The sequence below is a fragment of the Haliotis rufescens genome, unplaced genomic scaffold, assembly GCF_023055435.1.
Source record: "Haliotis rufescens isolate VD_foot unplaced genomic scaffold, xgHalRufe1.0.p SCAF_18, whole genome shotgun sequence".
Lineage (NCBI taxonomy): Eukaryota > Metazoa > Mollusca > Gastropoda > Lepetellida > Haliotidae > Haliotis > Haliotis rufescens.
In genome coordinates, this window is record NW_025963868.1 from 14888552 (window position 1) to 14909680 (window position 21129).

The 21129-nt window shown below is 41.1% G+C and overlaps 1 protein-coding gene across 11 annotated transcripts in view; it reads right to left on the minus strand.

Annotated features, from left to right (window-relative positions):
- The window catches only part of LOC124112986 (roundabout homolog 2-like), a 519019-nt gene that overhangs the window by 284395 nt on the left and 213495 nt on the right, over positions 1 to 21129 (minus strand). For 8 of the 11 annotated variants that reach the window (XM_048398290.1, XM_048398289.1, XM_048398293.1 and 5 more), the window contains exon 1: positions 5253 to 5748. The gene's annotated coding sequence lies outside the window, so the exon portion shown is untranslated. Of the gene's footprint in view, positions 1 to 5252; positions 5839 to 21129 lie in introns of those variants that run through there. The other 3 variants (XM_048398286.1, XM_048398287.1, XM_048398288.1) reach the window with 2 other exon arrangements.

The following is a 21129-nucleotide window of genomic DNA, read 5'->3' on the forward strand; positions in this document are numbered from 1 at the left end:
TTTGAACCATGGACCTTCTGATCCAAGGTCAAATGCCGTGTCCACATGACCAAAGAGGTTAACCCCATCAGCAAGCTGACAAGGTAAGGATGTCATCTGTGGAATGACTCCACATCCTGCTACACTGACAAGGTAATCAAATCAAGGGCAACACCTCTTACAACCTTTGAGAAACCAGAACAGAGAAGAGTCCCTGAAACCTCCTGACCCTGAAATCAAGACAACGAAAATGGGGATTGTGGCTCCAAAATGGCTACAGACCATGAACAATACCTTGATGACCAACTAATCTGACAGAACATCTCTGACCAATAACCAGACCTGATTGAGAATGTCATCACACCCTGATCATGATGCTCACAATGTTGACCTCCACATGACCTGATACAGGCTTAGTTGCCTGGCCACCACTGTAATATTGCTTACCAACACATGATCCCATTCCTGCCATATCTCCCACACAACCCTTATATGAATAGCAGAAAATCATTGGTAGGTGTATGCATGACGCCAAAGTGTTGACACAACATCACAATGGGTCTTTACAAAGCCTCTGTAGACTATTCCTCCTTGACACATCTAAGACTTTAAAATTCTGGCATATCACACAGCATGTTATCACAGGGCAAGGACATCTCTAACTTTGAATTACTCAAGTCAACATCGATATTTCACAGAGTCTTTCTTGACAAGTCCCATGGTTACTATTAAAGATGACAGCAGGCTTACTGCTAAAATTGCAGTCCCCAAACCCCGATCTGGAAATACAGTCACCTTTCCATGGCTGTCGAGGGATTCAGTGTAATTAACAGGGCAAAGGACTACACAGCAACAAAGACACACATTCCCTTCTCTTGTACACTATTATGCAATGAATCCAGTAAATTTGAGATGATTCGCTCCTTTCAAACCGATGCCATCATAAATATATCTTTACAGCAATAACAGCAATAACAGCAACAAACCACTGTCATCACAGGCATATTTTTACATTAATGACCAGACCTCGGGATGAGCTGCATATTTGTGTAAAACATGTATTAAAAGAATTGAAATATGCAGACAAATCAAACTCTATAGAGTTATAAATACACAACAAAAACTTTAAACATGACACTGAAATAAACCTAATGTGTATATTACAACTGATGATTTTGTATCAGCCGATCGCGAAATTCACTTACCGACAGTTACATTCGAAAAAAAATCAAATACTGATAGATTCTAATTGAAAAGCACATCATTCCTAGTCAATGTACCTTAAACAGTCTCTGATTGGTGATAAAAAAACAGCCCCTTTCTTTCAATATTAGGTTTTGCAAACAGAAATGGCTCAATTAACAGGGAATTGAGATACTATGCAATTGGGATACAATGACATGAATCAACCAAGTCAGCAAGCCTGGCCAGGTGAGCTAAATGCCTTATCAAGGTGAGCTATATGCCTTATCAAGGTGAGCTACATGCCTTATCAAGGTGAGCTACATGCCTTATCAAGGTGAGCTACATGCCTTATCAAGGTGAGCTACATGCCTTATCAATCAATATAAAGATGGCGTCGCATCATTCCAGGCTATTGTGGACATCAATAACTCCCTCACCGACATGATCCTACCTATGTCAAAACCTCACACCCTAACACCTCGTCTGATAAGTGCTTGTAATCTCCTGGGCTTGTCAAATATATTTACTGTAATCCGCAGCATGATTCCATTCCACACTGTAATCTCCACATACCAAACTTGCCTAATTGTATGTTTTATATCCGCAATACATAATTGGAGATCATGCAGTACATGTCTAAATTATCTAACAGTATTTAACAATATTTTACGTAAATAAACCTACCCAACACACATACACCCTGTACAACACTAGAGGTGAATTGAAACATCGGTGCACCTGTGCATCGTGAGTTTTCATGTGATGATACGATACACAATATGTTTTTTTCTGTATCGATACAGATGATACACTTGCTGAAATATATTACTCACTATTCGTTTTATGACCCGTGGCATTTTTTGTGAGTCAGGTGTATCATAATGTGTTGTAGTAAGCGGTTCATGTTCACTACTCAAAAATGCCCCAACAAACATTTGTCCACAGCTAGCTTTTCCTTTTGAAACTACTCTGAGCATTTATTGTCAAGAAGTTTCCTTGCGATTTGACGTAAATATGATTATCGTGATATGTATCGTATCATGACCTATGTATCGTATTGTGACATTGCTGTATTGTTTCACCCCTATCAAACACACATACACCCCATTCATCACTCACACTACACACATTCAACACATACACCTACAACACACGCCACACGCACACCACTTACATTCATCACACACAACACACAACACACAACACATATTCAGCATACAGCACACATTCAGCACACACACAACACAACACACATTCAGGACACACAACACACATTCAGCACACACAGAACACACATTCAGCACATACACAACACACATTCAGCACACACACAAAACACATTCAACACACATTCAGCACACACTACACACATACAACACACACACTACAAACATTCAACGCACATCGAACTACCACCACCAACACCCCTCAATCATCCCACCGTCCGACCACAACAAATAAGAGACCTGATACTGGTCTAGTTATCTCCCTTTTCCCCTGGGGGTGGGGCCGACTGGACAGCATATCGTTATCTGCCCCAAGGGCTCCAGTGACAAGCAGATTACCGCCACATTGCCACGACAATGAGTGGCCATTCCAATAAATACATCCATTGCAGCACTGATGGTGTGGTGTGCCGTTCCTGACGACTGATATAATGCAGAGCGTGTGAGGACGTATTAGTCACTGACCGATGCTTTAACTGACCGACTGATCGCGACTGTGGCCGTCTGCAGTATGGGCACAGTGCTGTAGCCTCACAGACTATCAACCAATGCTCTGGAGCCATGGCAAGAATTCAAACTTCATCACAACTGTACCATTTGTGGCAGGTTTTGTGTATTAGGAGACCGATTATATGACAGTTTGATAAACAAATTCATCCCAGAAAAACAATAAATGAAGTTTAAATGAATATCATTTCGTCAAGTTTCTTTGCAAGACATGCTTCTATCTTACAATTAACTAATCATTTCAGATATTTGTTTACAGTTTGTTAATTAAATATATCTGTTTTCGTTCATGCTCTTTGATGTCGCTTCAGGTTACATGTTATGATAAAAAGTATTCATGTTACAACTGTTTTTATACAAACAGCTAATTCAAATTTCAGAATAGATTTTGTCCTGGTATTAATGAATGAACATTTATTTCAGTGTATCCAAGTTTGTTATTTCACATTCTCAGAATCAACCATATCCAATGACTTGAGAACCTTCAACAAAGGAATTTGAAAATCACATTTTAAGTACAGAAGGAAATATTACCAGCTAATAATCTCTAATACCATCCATCTTTAATACCAGCAATTCTCTTCGTATCCACACTGTATTGGTACTATGTGCCAAATTGCTTCGTAAATTGAGCCACAATGTAATTATGTTAATTATTATATGAATAATTATTTACACATCATTAAATTTCACCATGACAACCTTTCATGGTGATGAGAAAGGTCAACGAATCAACGGTAAAGGTCATTTTCTCCACTCCACTAAGCAAATCCCCTGCACAGAAACATACATTTCTTACATATAAATCGGACAAGTTCAACTAAATGTAATACCCTCATTATTATTTAAACATATAATATTTGTCTTCTTTAATATGAATATACAGGAAACATAATTTTAGATGATTCATTTTTTTTCGTTTCTTTATTTACCTTTGATTAATATGGAAATATTTTTAAGAGTTATAAATTTTACATCATTCTTGCAATTTATTAGTTCTTAAAGTATATGAATATAACCCTAAAACATTACAAAAGGATCCCATAATATTTAGTACTCTCGACTGTTTTTAACACATGAAGCATAAAATAAAATAAAATAAAATAGTCCTCCAACTTTGAAAATGAATGTTTACTGATGTTCAAATCAGAACAGCCCTTGCAGCGGCAGATCAGACATATGTTGGAGACAGAGTTTTGACAGCATTAACGTTGTGTTATTGAGAAGAATTGTTATCTTAACAATCTCTTCCTGCAGCCTATCATTCTAATGTCAGGTGCTTCACTGGCTGGCACACTGTTAATGTTTCAGGTTGCTTCAGAAATACCATTAGTTCAATCTAAATACAAAGCCAGGCACTTCTGTTTGCAGTCCTCAGGTGCAAACATTTAAAAAGACCACATTACAGAAAACAATATTTAAAAAAAAATATAACCCTTTATCTGAGAAAATAAAATTGCACGATGTCAGTGTCATCATATCAATTATTTCATTTAATTTTACATATATATTTTAGATGAATGCGTTAATGTTTCAATCAGATTTTTTATATGAATTCATATAAATTGGGTAAGTTTCATTTTTATTTATCTTTAGGAACTACGTGCGTCAATAGATCTAAAGATAGGAAATCCGTTTGCTACCATTGATATTGTTACAAGTTTCACATTGAAATTGAGGAATAAGAGGTTGTTCGCATATCATTCCACATGTCTTGTCATTTCCACAACGTCTTGGTAGTATCAGTCTCCAGCTTGCCGCTACACCAGCGATTCCTGACTTCCAGGAACCGCGTCGCAGAGACAGATCTACAATACCAGAGTGACGCCTTGGAAATTGGGAAAATGAACTGATATGGGCCTGGGAAGTAAATCTATACCCAACCCCACCATAATGGAACAGTTAACTACCTCTGACCACCGGTCAGATGAAAGGGAACGACCGACAGCCGTTGCATAACCCAATATAGCTCCCGTAAATCCCCGGTCGCGAGCTTGGCGCGAGCTATGGCTCGGCACGTGGGCTCACTTCTACAGCCTGTGAAAGCGTTCAGTTAGCCAAGCTTTCGGTAAATACCGCGGTCAGGGGTATGCTAAAATAACAGAATATCTCTCGCGGCCGTGTTTGATTAAATATGGACGAGCATGCCGTTCTAAATCTTTCCTTAGTGCTGTATCCAAACCTTGTGATAAAGGTGATGCGTTACGTGGAGACTTGGAAGGCTAAAAGCCTCGCACCACACCGTCTGACGGGTAAATCCTTTTATAAACATGGAACCACAAAGCCAAGGAATGATAAAACATGGTCAAATATAACCCATGGCTAGCTTTTATGATAAGTAACACGTTGACTTACCTTCTTCGGAAAGATTTCACAAGATACTCCGTAAACACCACACGTAATTCCTCAAGACTCTGAGATCTGCTGTCAATGTTATTCAGCCGCGTTCCGATTTGAGCGGTTCATCACTCGAAGAACAGAGGTAATTTAAAATCCGTTTGCAATATCACAAGCCTTTGTGATGCACTGAATCTTCTTCTCTCGCAAGAATCCGGGAATTGTTTAGGATCACATTTTCTGAAATGAGGAAAATATATCCGGATGAAAATCCGTGGCGTGACTAAACGAACATTGCTGTAAATTCAGTGATAAGCCCCCGATTCTCGAACCACTATCCACAAACAACACAAATCCGTGTATATAATGAGTGTTGAATGCTAGTCGCACAAATTCCCATACATACACAACACTTTTGCGTAAATAACCTGTGCCAATACGCATAAAATGGAAGGAGCGATACACACAAGCGGTATGACAACACGGGCCTTCCTCGTGGGGAGAAACAGTCTAAGCAAGATTGACAGTCGCTCCGCCCCCTTTCAGAAGCGCAACGGATGAGTGAGCAATGATATCCAATAGACAGTGTCTCTGCTCGTTGCTATGGGTGACAAGCATTCGCTGCACGCGCAGCCAAGTCTTTGAAGTCAGCCGATTCATCATCCTGTACAGTGCGGATTCGAGCAGATACTCCCGAATACCTAACAGAGAATTAATGAAAAACCCAGTTAGCAGATAAAAGCGGTGCACACTTAATCCACCGCTCGGCGAGGTTTGCGTACAATGCCGATAGGACTGTGTTACATAGACTTGGATATATTTTCCCAGCGTGTCTTTATGTGAAGGGATGTCGTTCCATTCTGCAGATTATGGTGGACTTAATGCCATACCTTTGTGTGTGTGATATGAATATAGCGCGTCGGTAGTACTTAAATAGTATGAGTCATTGTTTATAAATATTAGCATTGATCGCAGGTGTTTTATCAAATCTGAATTCATCTGGAGACAGTTATTTGAGGCAGGTGTTGTCCTTGTCGATTTTTTTTGTGTATTGTTTTTCTTTGTGTATCAATATGTTTGAACATTTTGTAAAGGACGGATAAATCGAGTGTTTACGGGAAATTACTTCGCTTCTTATTCATAACTTGTTTTTACTTAACAGTGACTTTTTTAACTTATGTCAGAATTGTATTTTCGGTCATTTTGTCATTTTTTAATAAAAGATCCGGAATGTTTCCTAATATTTTAGTTGTTATTTTTCGCATACCCTTAGGACAGACGGGGTTACAACCAATATTTTTTTTAATTAGTATCGTTTCGGAAATGCCCAGATGGATCCTCTGAAATAGGTCAAATTACAAGTTTCTAGTAGGCAGTCACAAAGGTAATAATACCCTATGGATCTCACTGATGTATCTGTAACTTGGGGAAACGGGCTGCGCACACTTCGGTTAAATAGCAACACATGCTTGCCGTAAAAGGCGACTAACGGGATCGGGTGGTCAGGCTCGCTGACTTGGTTGATGCATGGCATCGATCCCAATTGGGTGGATCGATGCTCATGATATCAATCACTGGATTGTTTGATCTGGATTATGTCCAGATTGCCATCATATAGCTGGAATAGTGCTGAGTGCGGCCTCACAGACTATCAACCAATGCTCTTGACTTCCATGGCAAGAATTCAAACTTCATCACAACTGTACCATTTGTGGCAGGTTTTGTGTATTGGGAGACCGATTATATGACAGTTTGATAAACAAATTCATCACAGAAAAACAATAAATGAAGTTTAAATGAATATCATTTCGTCAAGTTTCTTTGCAAGACACGCTTCTATCTTACAATTAACTAATCATTTCAGATATTTGTTTACAGTTTGTTAATTAAATATATCTACTAACGATATCAATCACTGGATTGTCTGGTCCAGACTCGATTATTTACAGGCCGCCGTCATATAGCTGGAATATTGCTGAGTGCGGCGTTAAACAACAAACCAACTAACCAACTTCGGTTAAATGTATGCGCGTGAACTATACGTTTTTACTGCTTGTACCATTTTTAACCCTGGCGTTTCTTTGTATTGAGATTACTTCCCAGGGTCTCTCTCTGCAGATATTATTGGGAGTTTTCGACATTGTTCTTGAAGTATAAGGGGTTACTGCTAGTTAAAAATCACCGAAAAGTTTGGTTTTTTTCATAACTTTAAGTGGATATAAAGTCATTTTGGTAGTTATTATTTATTTTAGTGACACTGTCGAATGCACATTTCCAAGAGCTTTCCACATATCTATAACACATGGTATGGTTTCCAAAAGAGGTCACGTGACCAGCATCTAATACATTAGGGTCGGAAATTACGTTTGAACCCGGTTGGAGTGCAGTGAATATAACATTTATATATAAAAAAAATTTTTAAAAAAAAATAAATAAATAAATAAAAAAAAAAATATATAACATTTATTGTCAAGGGGCGGTGGGGTAGCCTTGTGGTTAAACCGTTCGTTCGTCACGCCGATAACCCGGGTTTGATTCCCCAAATGGGCACATTGTGTGAAGCCAATTTCTGGTGTCCCTCGCCATGTAATGCTTGAATATTGCCCAAAGCGGCGTAACACAATACCCACTCACTCACTTTTTTCTTAAACTGCTGTTGTGATATGAAATCACTTCTAACTGGTCCCAAACAATTATGTTTTAGTGGTTCCATTCCACTGCTAAATACATGTTAAGTTTGTATACGTTGATACATAAAACGCTCGATCGCAGCTGTCAACGACATTTTCCCAAGCATTTAACGCAAACAGTGCAAACTATTGATAGATGTTTTGACAGTAAAACTCATCTCTTTTTGTGTTTATTCAAGTCAAAAAGGCCACTGGCCCACAGGACAAACATTGTCAATATTAAAACAAAATAGATAGTTGCAATATACACGAGAGGATTAAAACAATATATATACATAACAACAAGCAATTATTGATGAAGTGTAGGATACAGTTTAAAAGCGAAAAATATGTATTTACTTAAATTTAACAGTGTTTGAGGGCATTTGGAATTAATTAGCTTTACAAATGTTGTAACAGAAGGATGTTTATAATAAATAGGTTGAATATAAGATTCCCGGAGTTGAGTAAAACTCAACAATATAGGAAAAGCTACAATCCAGACTTCAGGTTGTTATTTTGATGGTGACGTATAAATGTAGTTAGTTACTCGGAAACCCATTTAACCCGGACGCCAACTCTCTGGATAAAAGGGGTTCGACTGTAACACCATTTTCATATTATGTTTGATTCCGACGACATCGTACAAGCGACAGTCAATGGAATTGTTCAACATAAAAATCAATGTGATCAAGGGAATTATAGGTGTCGTTTTCTTGAAACGCAGCTATTAGTGACGTCACAGCTTATGCGAAAGTTATCTTTTTGTAAAAGAACGCGGAAATCAATGACGTCATAGTAGACAAAAAATGAATGTTCACTTAAAGCGAGCACGGAAATCAAGGACGTCACGGATACTAAAAGATGCAAAATACCTTTGATCAACTGCAGATATGAAACTTGAAAGATGGAAGAAGGATCTCCACGAGCATCAGGGTTAAACTACCGGCTACTTTATTTCGTGCTACCTGTAATTCCAATATCGAAATATTTTCACCGCACTACGGTGAAATCTGATTTTAAGGGACGCGAAGAGAAGTTCCCCCCCCCCCCCCCCCCCCCCCCCCCCCCCCCCCTTCCCATGGTCGATGCCGATACCAGGACAAAACGTTCGTGGATATTTGGCTTGAATGGCCCCTGTTCTTTAGTGTGATAATAAGGTCTTGTAAAAGGCTTTACACCACATCTGTAACTTTCGCATCCAAGCGGATGGTGAATGTGATATACCCTGAGGCTTTACAATTTGGAGTGAGTGAGTGAGTTTGGTTTTACGCCGCTTTTAGCAATATTCCAGCAATATCACGGCGGGATTACAATTTGGAAAGTGCCACCCAAGTGTTTTGCTACTCCGGACAATCCTGATGATGTTTATGGAAACCATCTGTCCGGATTAATAAGGGTTAACTGTATGTTGAGGGGGGGGGGGGGGGTTATCGATTTTACATATTTTTTTATTAAAACTATGAATTTTTGGGAACAATTTATTTGTTAAGATAAACCCTGGACATGTGTGAGTGAATATTATCTTATGTTACAGTATTGGAGTAACGGTTTTGGGATTCCGAAAATAGACTTCACACATCCTCCCATGTTGAGCAGCAAACGTTGTACCGCTAGGCTATCTTACTCCTCCCATTTATTACACGACTTGGCTCGCGTGCTCAAAGCGAACATAGCACTAAGACCATCGTAACACCCATGCGTTAACACCCACCAACAAGAGTCCTAACGTTTGTGCAAGAAACCACTGAAATAAGCCATCCAGCTTCATTGTCAGGCGACAAGGTATCAAATCTGTGCCTTGAACATCAACACAGACACTGCTATTTGTGCTTTTGAATTGCATGACGAAATGTCCCTCAACTTTATCAAGGCTGCCCAGAAAACAGACGCAACACGCTTTCTCACTAGGCGTTTCTGTATCAAACTAAGGTCCATGCACACATCCTTGTCATTGAATGTGGCCTGTATCTTTTTCAGTTTGGGGAAGTCAAAAGGATCTTAATGACTAAAACACGGGATGTTTTAGTGATATTATTTAAAGAGCGGTATTCCATGGTCTTATTTTGGTGCAACAGTAGTCTGAACCATTATTTTCCCTTCCGCCCAGCTCTTTCTGTAATGCAAAAGCCCTAAATGAAGCAAGTCTTGATCTTCCTCAGGTTCTGAATCTCCCACCTCACTTGGGCTCCTTTTCAATTTAAATGGAGTTATCTGATTCTGACAAAGTTTTATATTATCAGAGTCTAGTGAAACAGCTGTGCCGTTTGAATGTGTGTTGACTCACATGGTAGGGTTGGACTGGAGTTATCGAACCTTGCCATGGAAAGGAGTACCAAGTTACGTGGCTAATCCATCTTGGAGTCGGGGGTCCGAACCTTATTGGTTGGAAACGTCTTCTCTTGGTTTGGCATTAGGCGCCTCAAATAAGACCTTTTGCAACAGAAAGAGTAGAACTGTCTATAAAGTCAATAATCCCCATTGACTGGTCTCCTGTCTATCTGTACAAGCGCATAGTTAACAAGCCATTGACTGGTTTCCTGCTATATTTTACAAGCGCACAGTAGCACCATAAGCGCCTTTGACTGGTCTCCTGTCCACCTGTACAAGGCGCAGTGGCCCCAGTTCATAAGCTCCATTGACTGGTTCCCTGTCTATCTGTACAAGCGTCGGTGGAACCAGTTAATAAGCTCCGGCATTCCTACCTCGTGAAGTCCCTTCTGTTAAACTGTCATGTATATTTCAATATGTGTCATTTCCAGATGGTTATGAGCGCTATTGCTGTAATATGAACCCACTGACATAACATATGGCCGGCTTTGTCAATTCTCAGAAGTAGCCTACCAGATGTTATTACTTCAGTTACATTGTAGATATTACCTATATGGCACATGAATGTCGTTACTTCAGCGTTGCGTAAAGTACGTTCAAAATGCATAGTCGAGAAAACAATGTTCGTAAATAAGCGCGATAGTGCCCCATAAACAACCAAGCCATGTCCCGAAACTGGGCCTCTGTCTACATAAGGATTGTGCAAACCGCGCTTCAATCACACAGGGAAATACTTAACTTTAACTGGTAACCGTGTTGGAATGCGCAGATAACATGCGATGAGCCCAGTTTATACTTCCTATGGTGCAGGGCCTGCAATCTTAACGTTAAGTGGATCGTGACTCCCATAAACTTCAACGTAGACTTACGACAGTCGTAGCGGTACGGTCGCTCTTTGGAACCGGTCCCAGAACCATATTGTTCTGTTCTGTAAGTCCTGTGTCGTGTTCTGGTTCACGGAGTCGTTCTACCATGACAAGAGAAACAGCAGGGAATCAAACTTCCTTTTTGTTATAATTATGGATTGTGAGAAAAGACACGTGGCAGTTTACTATGCGCCAAGTACAAAACCATTGAATTTAATCCTCGATGGCATTCGATGGCACTTCTCGTGTCACTCCGAGGCAAGCAAGTTACAGGAAGGGGCGGGTGGTGTCGAATACTTTGATGGTTCCGCATAAGCACGCACGCCACTCCCTTTCCTTCGCAAATCATTCGTGACCAAACGCGTGAGACCATAATATATGTCTCTGGTTCAAGGCTGTATTTGCGTTGCATCATCTTTATTAAGTTCAGATTTGACAGCAACGAGTCATTTCAGTTGTAGCTTTACGAATCTCACGTTGAACCATACATATTTTAGATCACCAGACAACGTCAATACTGTTACGAATGGCCATTCGAAATGAAACCTACATCTCGACCATCACGCCCACTATTCAGTATCGGCCTCGCTTTTCCCGATCATATAACCTGACCTTGTGTTTATTTGTAGGTCACTAGGAGCAATGCGCTGATATGCAAGTTTAATCATTGTTTACATCTGTGCACATGTACAAATAAATGCTGTTGTCATATCTAGGTATACAGTATGCTGTATACGCCAAGAGTTGGCTATCGCTCGTGTTGTAAATGTTATGTTTTAAACATGGAGCCGAGATACAATCGCAAGATGGAGTGTTCTTATTACGTACAGATGTCGGAGACAGCCGTGATGCACCGTGCCCTCGCCAGCTGGAACACATACGGCAGGACATGGGCGTGTATGCTAAATATGCATACGTCTATTTGTTTGAACCTAGTTCGTTGACTTATCAGTTTTTTTAAAGAAGCATTAAAGTCTGTTTCCGTATATACCTGGATATAAGATACACCTCAAACGATCTAGGGTTGGTTCTCAAAGCCGCGCTTGCAGTCGATGTGTTAAATACAGACGAGTTGCAGTCTTAGCCGTGTGATCATTGCGTGGATACCGTTCGTAATTTACCATGCACCCTTGCACGAATCGATCGTAGTCCTACGACTTTGCTAGGATCGATCTGCGTTACGTTTAAGGGTGTTACGACAACGTAGCGCTGCGAATATTTGTAAAAGTAAGGCTGTAGAGGCTGTTGTTTCACTGCAAATGTGTTTACGACAGCCTAACACGGCGAATATGCGTAAGGTACTGGAGTTACGACGGCCGTAGCACTGTGAGTGTGTTTACGGCAGCCTAACACGGCGAATATGCGTAAGGTACTGGAGTTACGACGGTCGTAGCACTGTGAGTGTGTTTTAGGTTAGGGGTTTACGACAACGTAACACAGGGAATATGTTAAGGTCAGGGGGTTACGACAACGTACCTTTGCGAATACGTGTAAGGGTCAGGGAGTTATGTGCGTACGGTTATGGAGTTACGGACAGCCTCAGCGCCGCGGGACGTTGTACACCAATTCTACCCCGAACACATTAAATCAAAAGGTCGTGCATGCAGTAACGGGTGTTTACCCCGGTTGTAAATACAAGCAATTTAACAAAATATGTTTTGATATCATTAAACCTGCAACGGAAACTATCGAATTTGCCATTAAAGGGCCGTACTCTGTGTGGATTAAGTACAACGTTTGGAACAAATCAATATCAGAACAAGCATAGTTTCAACACGATACGATGTGTAACAATCTTGCATCGGAAGATCGACCAATCCTCACATCACACTGGCAACACATGCGCAGGCTCAGTCCCGCTTGGCCAACAGAGCGATAAGCTTCACAATTAGGAAGAAAATATGTCGCACATTCGCGAAAAGGATTTTTCAAGCGTTTAATTTTCTAACCAGCTGCCTCGCACCCCAAGTAGACAGATAGTTGGATTAATTACCCGCAACTTACACCTAACAAAAGATGCTGGTCACCTCGGCCTTTCTAAAATCGTAAAAACACATTTTTCACGCAAATAGTCCCCTTTAAAAGACATTTACTGTGCTGAGCGAATGGGTATAGTAACAAATGATTTGTTCTGTGGCATTATCCAGTCGTAGAGAAACAGTATAGGTGAGGGGGGAAACGAACAGGGCGGGACTCCCTCTGTAAATAATGTCTATTAAGTTGCGGAAAAAATACCCTGGGTTTCTTTCTCACAGGCATTCGTTTGTGATGGACAAACGTCCTACTGCCCCTTGACACATTAAGGCAGTGTGAAAACACATTAAACCTTTTTAATTCGTTTATTTCCCTATAATTTAACACTTAAGTGGACGTCACACTATTTGGCCATGGTTCTCAGATATTCACCTATTTATACATACATACATCTGTTCATTCTTCCATTGGTTGGGCGTCAATTCCGCGGTAAATTGGGCGTGAATTCCGCGGAATATCTTTTCAGAATGCAGTTAAGTACTTTTTCAGTTTTTAATTATCAAACCTCAGATATGATTGTATTTCCCTTTTAACACCAGAGGCAAATCAGACGGGGGAAAATTCAACAGCATTTGTTTGTCTCATTCTAGATCGTCAGCTAGCGTCTTGGTGATAATTGTGTATAATTGGCAAGTGCGTGAGGAAGTTATATTTTAGAATTCTACAAAAACAAATTAAATTAAAATAACAGCAAATTCAAATGGAAGGAGGTATCTTGCCTCCTATGCCGCCACCACGGCAATTCCTGCCTGTATCGTCATTGTAGGCCCAACGCTGAAAATTGCCGCCATTGTTCAGGAAGGGGAGATAATTACGCACTCAGCGGGGGCATGGCGAATCAAGGGTATCACTTTCTCCGATCGGTCATTCATACCACAACTCAGATCAGGCAAAGAATCATAAGATACGTCAGGCCAATTTCAGCGTTTTTGTCGCTATCACATCCCGTATTTTCAAACACATGAAATAATTTGCCTATAATTAATCTTGAATATGATATGCGGTGTCCGGTTTTGAACCGAATGTCAGCTTGCATATTTTACAACCTTACCATGTCAGGCGACATCGAATTACAAACTCAGGATAGGTTCAGAACAATTTACACTTTGTGACTAATTAATCTAATTGGCCATATCCTATTTCCAGCTGTCATACACCCGTGCGTCCTGAGGTGGGTGATCTCTACACATACGGGTTACCTGACATAACTTATCTGCAATCTTTGGGGTCGCTCCGTACAGTCTGATTTTCATCTGTGGGCTTTCCGCTTGTTTTATCGTCTTTTGTTGCCCTAGGATAGTTACTGTGACGTGTTCAAACCCCTCGATAAACCGAATAAAAAGTTTGTGTTCTCTGCACCATCATGCCTCTTTTGCTCCTGAAGTCGTGGTCTAGCCTAGTGGTCAAAGCTTTCGCTTGTCCCACTGAAGGCCTAGGTTCGATTCCCTATATGTGAAGCTCAGTTTTTGTGTCCTCCGCCATGATATTGCTGGAATAAAAGCGGCGTAAAACCAAATTCACTCTCTTGCACCTAACAACGAACCAACTCCTTCGTTTCCAAGATGCAGTTGAGGTTCGCCAGTCTTGTGGCAAAGAGAAGTAAGTTCCGACTAACTGACAGTCCCAGCAATTTATATCAGGTCATTATAATAATACTTCCATGTCTTTTAACCTACGACCCTACCATTTGTTACCCACGCATTTTTGCCACACGCCTTAAAACAACATAGGGCAGGTTTGACCTGACACTTTCCTCTTACCTGACTGTTGGAATAGAATGACTCAAACACAATGACAGTAAACACCTGATTGTTCACAGCATTCATCTGCTGAGTGTTATGACAGACCAATCTAACCCTTATCTGATCACTAATAAGCCTAGCCTAGTCACCGGACCATGAAGTGGGATGTCACCAGATATTGTCAGTGCACTTTATGTCTAGGATCAACCTAGAATGCATAACAGTACATGGACATTGCATTGGCTACATATTTAATGAATATGTATACTTAGTGTTGATTCACCCTTAATATGTAACAAACACCCTGTATTCATTCATAATTTACTTAAAGGTCAACCTGAGTTTCATTTGAGGGGAAGGAGTTATTTACAAAAAAAAGAAATCGGAGGTTATCTCCCTTTGAAATGAGCCCGTGTTTGAATCCATCCATATCTTTGTACCTGCCACCATGTGTTTCGGAATCCAACATGATAATGAGTGATTTCACCCAACAAACTATCACATAAGCCACATTTAGACACCTGCTTGACTTGCAAAAGATGTACTGAGCTAATATTTATATTCTACACCGTCCATGTATATGAAAATAGCTTCTGGTACCAGTAATGTTCCCTACAACGGACATCCTTAGACAGCTTTGTGTCCTAGCAGCAAACAAGAAGTGTTCTACCCGACTTCAGGGATTAGTGCGGCAGTAAAGTGCGATATGCCAGCGCAGTATTTATCCGTCCAGGAACGATAACTCTCTATAACTGCCACTATACTGCATGCACTGAACGTCTAACCAGCAACATAGACTGCCGAGGCACGTTCGTCCTTCATTAATTCTACCGACGTCTAGCTTACGAGATTTTTCAAGAAAGTGATAAAAATAAAGGAACAATAAACATGGTTGGTCAGTCTAGACGCCCTGGTGGAAGGAATGTGATCCTGCATAGTAATATCTACCTCCATTACGACTGCAACGTCGGGAATGGCCGGCTACGGCAGCAACTACAGGGACGCCATTATACGACGTCTTATTGCCGATATTATTGCTCTCATGGTTGCTGCCGATCCGGCCACCGCTACTAATGCTGTGCCTACGGAATAACACAGCCGGTTTTAATATGCTGATGTCGTTCTTGTCGTTATCGTTTCAGAATAGTTAAACTACGAATGGCGTTCAATGACGTTACGTGCAGCGTGACGTGAGGCGAAATGGGTTTAACGTCGCGTGTGTGTGGCTGCGTGTACACGTCCGGACTTATGTTGGTTTTCTAGTGCTTCCCTCTCAGGTACCAAGTCGAGGTTGGACATGGGTACCCCACTCCTCACACACATTAGGGACCGACCATTTTATCGTCATTTTGGGATCTTATCGAAAAAAAAAGGAATTCTTGAAAAAAGTGATTATGTTTCTCGCTGTTTAAAAAAGAAAGAAATTGCCTGTTACAAAAAATATATTGTTGCAATGAGTTTGTCTTTAAAAATAATTGAAACTCATAGTTTTAGATAAAAAAATCTGGTTTTGCATCTAAAACTGAAAAATAACAATCTCGATGCAAAATCCCAGCCCTAACCAGAATATCAACTGGTCGGTCCCTTCTACTGAATCAGAGCCGACCAGTCCTTGTTCGACAACCTTAATGCCGAGTTCCAGGCAGGGTAACAACAAGTATCTTTTAACGTCGTGTTCAGCGTGAAACGCCAAGGGGACCGACCGACCGCCCTTCGGACAGACACACTGTCCACTAGACCACGAGGGCGGTTTTACCCACCGGGCTGACGCTTTCTAGAGACTTGACAGAGGAGACCAGTGCCCATAGAATGTTCGTTACTACTGACAAACTACTCATTCATTTATGCAATCGCCATGTGGGGATTACTATTCGTTGTCAGAATAGATAGGGGCGGGGTAGTCTGCCATACAGACCCTGAAACAAATAAATCCAATACAGCCCATGCAAGTCTATAACATTTCGCAGGTGTAGACCACTGCAGTATCTGAAAATGAAAAAAGAATCTGGGCTCCTTTTTATTTTATTTTATAACTATAACTTAGCAACTGTTTTTTTTCTGTAAAAAGGTTAATTTAAGAGACTAAATGTTAGTCTGGGGCTGGGGTGTCACAAGTGAAAACTCTGTATCACAGAAATCACTGTATAATCCTACCCGGGATCTGGGCTCGGTGCAACATGCACAGTATTGTATGTGTCCACACAATACATACGACCCAGCTGGCTGATATATATACCGTATTTCCTCGTGTTTTATGCACACTTTCTCCAAAAAGCACCACAGCTCTCACGATAGAGGAGCGCATTAGGCACGCAGACAGTGAGTTACATCTCTTATTCCCCAGAGGAAAGTGTAAAGACAAACATCTTCATGCATTGTCATTGACAGACGACATCAGCTCTAATGCATAATAGTAAATATATGTCTTCCTAAATTGTGTTTCAGAGTGGGGCAGAACCGAAGCCCCAGACCCTCTTAGAAGGCAAGCTTCACACAGTCACCCATCCACGTACACTCTTGACTGTACATGTAACACGTGACGACGTTCCATGTATTAATATGTTCTCTAGACAACTTTGTGTATCTCATATCAAAGAAACAGCATTAAAACACTGCAGTGATATGCTAATTACATTGCTGCGGCGTAAAGGATTTCGGATAGACATAAAACAACATTCCGAACACTGAAGCCGCTTTGTGGAGCTGGGCCCACGTCAATTTTTTCTAGGCTTCACGGTTTTGGTCTCCATCAACTGTTTATTGTAGTATGTACGATAGTCTACCCTCTGGGTCTGTCGCAGTCCCAGGGTCTTTGTTAGGCCTCCAGTAATCGCGGAAATATCCTTGCGTGAGGGCTAGCGTTATTTCGCAAACCGGAACCCTTTGATTAAACGACTGAGGCGTGTTAGATGCCTATTTGAGCTGGCACGCTGCCGGCTACAATCAGTTCTGCATTTTTTCCCTTCTCAAATTCGCAAAGAGATTTGACCCTAATGTAGTATATTTTCAGTACGTAGGCCGACAAGTAAGATGCGCTGGTAAGCCGTAACAAATGAAAGTTTGATAAGGTTTTTCGTATTGCCAATGCTATGGTATTAACGGTACCACTTGACGCACGTGCTTTATAGAGCATTGATTTGGGGCTTCTTATATCCCGTGTATTGTGACAAAATAATTATTGAATCTTTATTTAAACCTGTACTAGAATCGACTAACTTGGAGCCAGCTATTAATATTCAAAACCATGATACTAGTTGATGGAGATTGTTTGTGGGCCGGTGGTCTCGACACCAACCCCCAAGTAGCCAAGAAGGCCAGCGCATCAGGTTCACGTGATACGCTTATGCCCGGCATCATATGACTTTTTATGTTTCTCCTTTTGAGAAGATTATGGGGCGGCAATAAATATAAGAAGAATCTATTAAACTATGTAAGATCACAAAGTTGGTGTAAGATAAGGTCCAATAACACCGCCGCCTGAAGAACCCCCGAAATGTTATTTATCAGCTGTCGAGACGGTACCGTAGTTCCCCGAATAGAGCTCAGGGAGCAAGCATTTGATTTAAACTGGATGAAACTGTTGATTTGGCTCAAAGTAGTGTGTTTGGTCTCTTCTCTCTCTCTGAAAGTCTTTTCTATACTCGGATCGCCTCATGGTTAAACTCATGGTAAACTGGAACATAGGCGGATCCAGACGGGTGGGGGTGGTGGCGGCAGTGGCGGCGGTGGGGGTGTTTTGAAAACCAAATGTAGTAGTATGTTGTAGGCAGTAAAAGTGACTGAGAGAGCATTTTGACCCTGGCCCTTTCAGACATGCTGGATCTCCCCTTGCTTGAGCAGGGTTTCTCAGTCGGGACTGGTGCAAACAGTCGGTACATCTGCAAGAAACAAATCAACCCCGACCCCAAACGCTTGTTTTACTCAGAACAATATTATGTTGAATTGTCATGCAGAGATCATTGTTACTGATATTTACATGATCTGAGTCAAGTGAGTTGTCCACTTCTATTTCAGAACCTAAACATTTAGACACAAGTTGCTATGAGTTAATTAAATTAATTGCTCGCCTGTAGAATTGCCGCATGATATTGTGCCAAAATATGTCGTCTGCATAGAAGAAATTGAAAGAAAATCCGATGACCCTTAAATCCCTTTCAGTGCACTCGGTCAAAAACATTTTCTTCGATCGGCACACATTTTTTTTCGAATTCTTGAATTGAGCCTCTGTCCAATTTTAAGCAAAATGCACTAAAAACGCAGAAGACTGCCGTTAAGTTCCGAAAACACCAACTCAATAAAACTCCATACACTCTCCTTGCTGAGTCCGTGCAATAGGGTTTATACAGTCAGGCAGTGAATAAGAGTTCGACCTCCTCATCCTGACAGAAAAGGAAGGACCCCCCATGGCTTTGATAAATGCATTGCAGACAGCTCAGTGGTCATTGATTTTTGTCCAATATCTTAACAAACTGTCCTCTATGAAACAATTGTGCTCCCCAACCTAATTCACAAGAAACAATCTCTTACAAAGACAACCGACTGAGTCTCGCGAGCAGACGACATTTCTCAATGACGGTCCTCTTGTCTCGTCCATTTCCTCGACTGAATAGTATCTCCCTAAGTCCGAGTGCTATTGGGGCAGACCGGGGGTAAACGTGACAATGGAGCCACAACCTGCTTAGTATTCAACGACCGTCAGGACGGGCGCGGTAGGCCAGGAATAACATTCACCTTGAACCATAAACATTTATGCATGTGTCGACAACGTCTCCCAGTCCTAAGACATGGTTCTTTTGCCCAGAATAACCATCTACGTTATCACATCTTCCGTTATAGTTATTATTTCAGACTCGTCTTTCACTGGGCAAGAGGTATCTTACATGATTTCAGGGGTGTTATTGGAACCATTTCGCCCTCTTATTGTTAAAAGGATCATCCTTCTTCTCTGAAAGGCTGTCTACTGCACATCTTCAACACACAGTGACATTTGGAGACATTTTTTAGCATTATGTTTCTAAGTAATGCTAAGTGGTTACGTCTGGTCGTATGAAATTCAGCGGGATAGAGCAGTCTGGTGGCATTTTCCACGTCATTGACAGAACTAGGTGATTCGCGGTAAAGTGGCACTGGGTGAGTGTCTTTTCTTCCAACGTGCTCTTCTGTGACGATGCCCAGCTTGTTGATATCGGCAACTGCTTGGTATGAATGCAGAGGAAATCGGCTGTTCAGATAGAAACATTGAGCTTCCCCGTCATTTCTAGAATACATGTACGTATAAAAAAAATCATCTTGCATTCATATGGATTGCAGGTCTGTAGCAACAAACTTTAAGTTGTGGGCTTACCTGGCATAGTGAACGTTCCTTATCCCGTTCGATATAGTACAATGGGCAGACTTTTTATGACCGTGGAGAGGGTTTGTCGCTTTTATTATTAAAATACAATAAGCGCAGACGTTTCTGTGAAGGATTGCCCGAGCCTTTGTCAAGGTGAGCCTTAAAGGGGGGCTGTGATCCATTTGTGCGGGTGCCATGGTCAGCCTTGGTCTAGACGTTGTAATTAGCGACCTGAGTGAAACTGATACATGTCTCTATGTAATTAGGGTATTCGTTACCTCTACAATGGACATAAATAATTGAGTTTGTAACTTCTTTAAGTTGCATTAAGAAGTTGGCATGATGAACAAGGGAGATAGTTCTGTGGATATACAACTTCCGTGTTACAATGAATGCGATATTTCGGTGTTGATACTAACACCGTTATCAAGCAAGTGACGGTGTAAGAACCTATTGAGTTCGTAGACAACGTGGTGTTTGGACAATTTGAACCAAACTGTCCAGGACTGCAAATTTGCACGGGTTCCCCTTTTATGACTGAAACACACAGGTGAATTCTGAGACTAGCCGGTCATACGATCCTAAAGGCTATTAGAGCATGAGTCGAGCTGAGATACGAGACTGCAACCTTCAGCTGAAAACTATAACCAGATTAATGTAATCTTCCAGGTCCTACCAGGTGAGCTATGGCACTGTGGGCACGTTATGGAATCACAATCCACCGTGATCTACACCTATTTTGGAAATGAGGGGCAAATAGATCTATTTGCGAATCAACTGAGTCTTTGCTTCAATGTTTGTTTTGAGACACAGGTGAGCTAAGGAAAGTTACAAAAGTGTCAGGTGAGCTTCGAGATCACTTAACGCCCAGCACCGTCTCTCCCCCTTTCCTCAACGCCTCACAAATTTGCTGGAGTT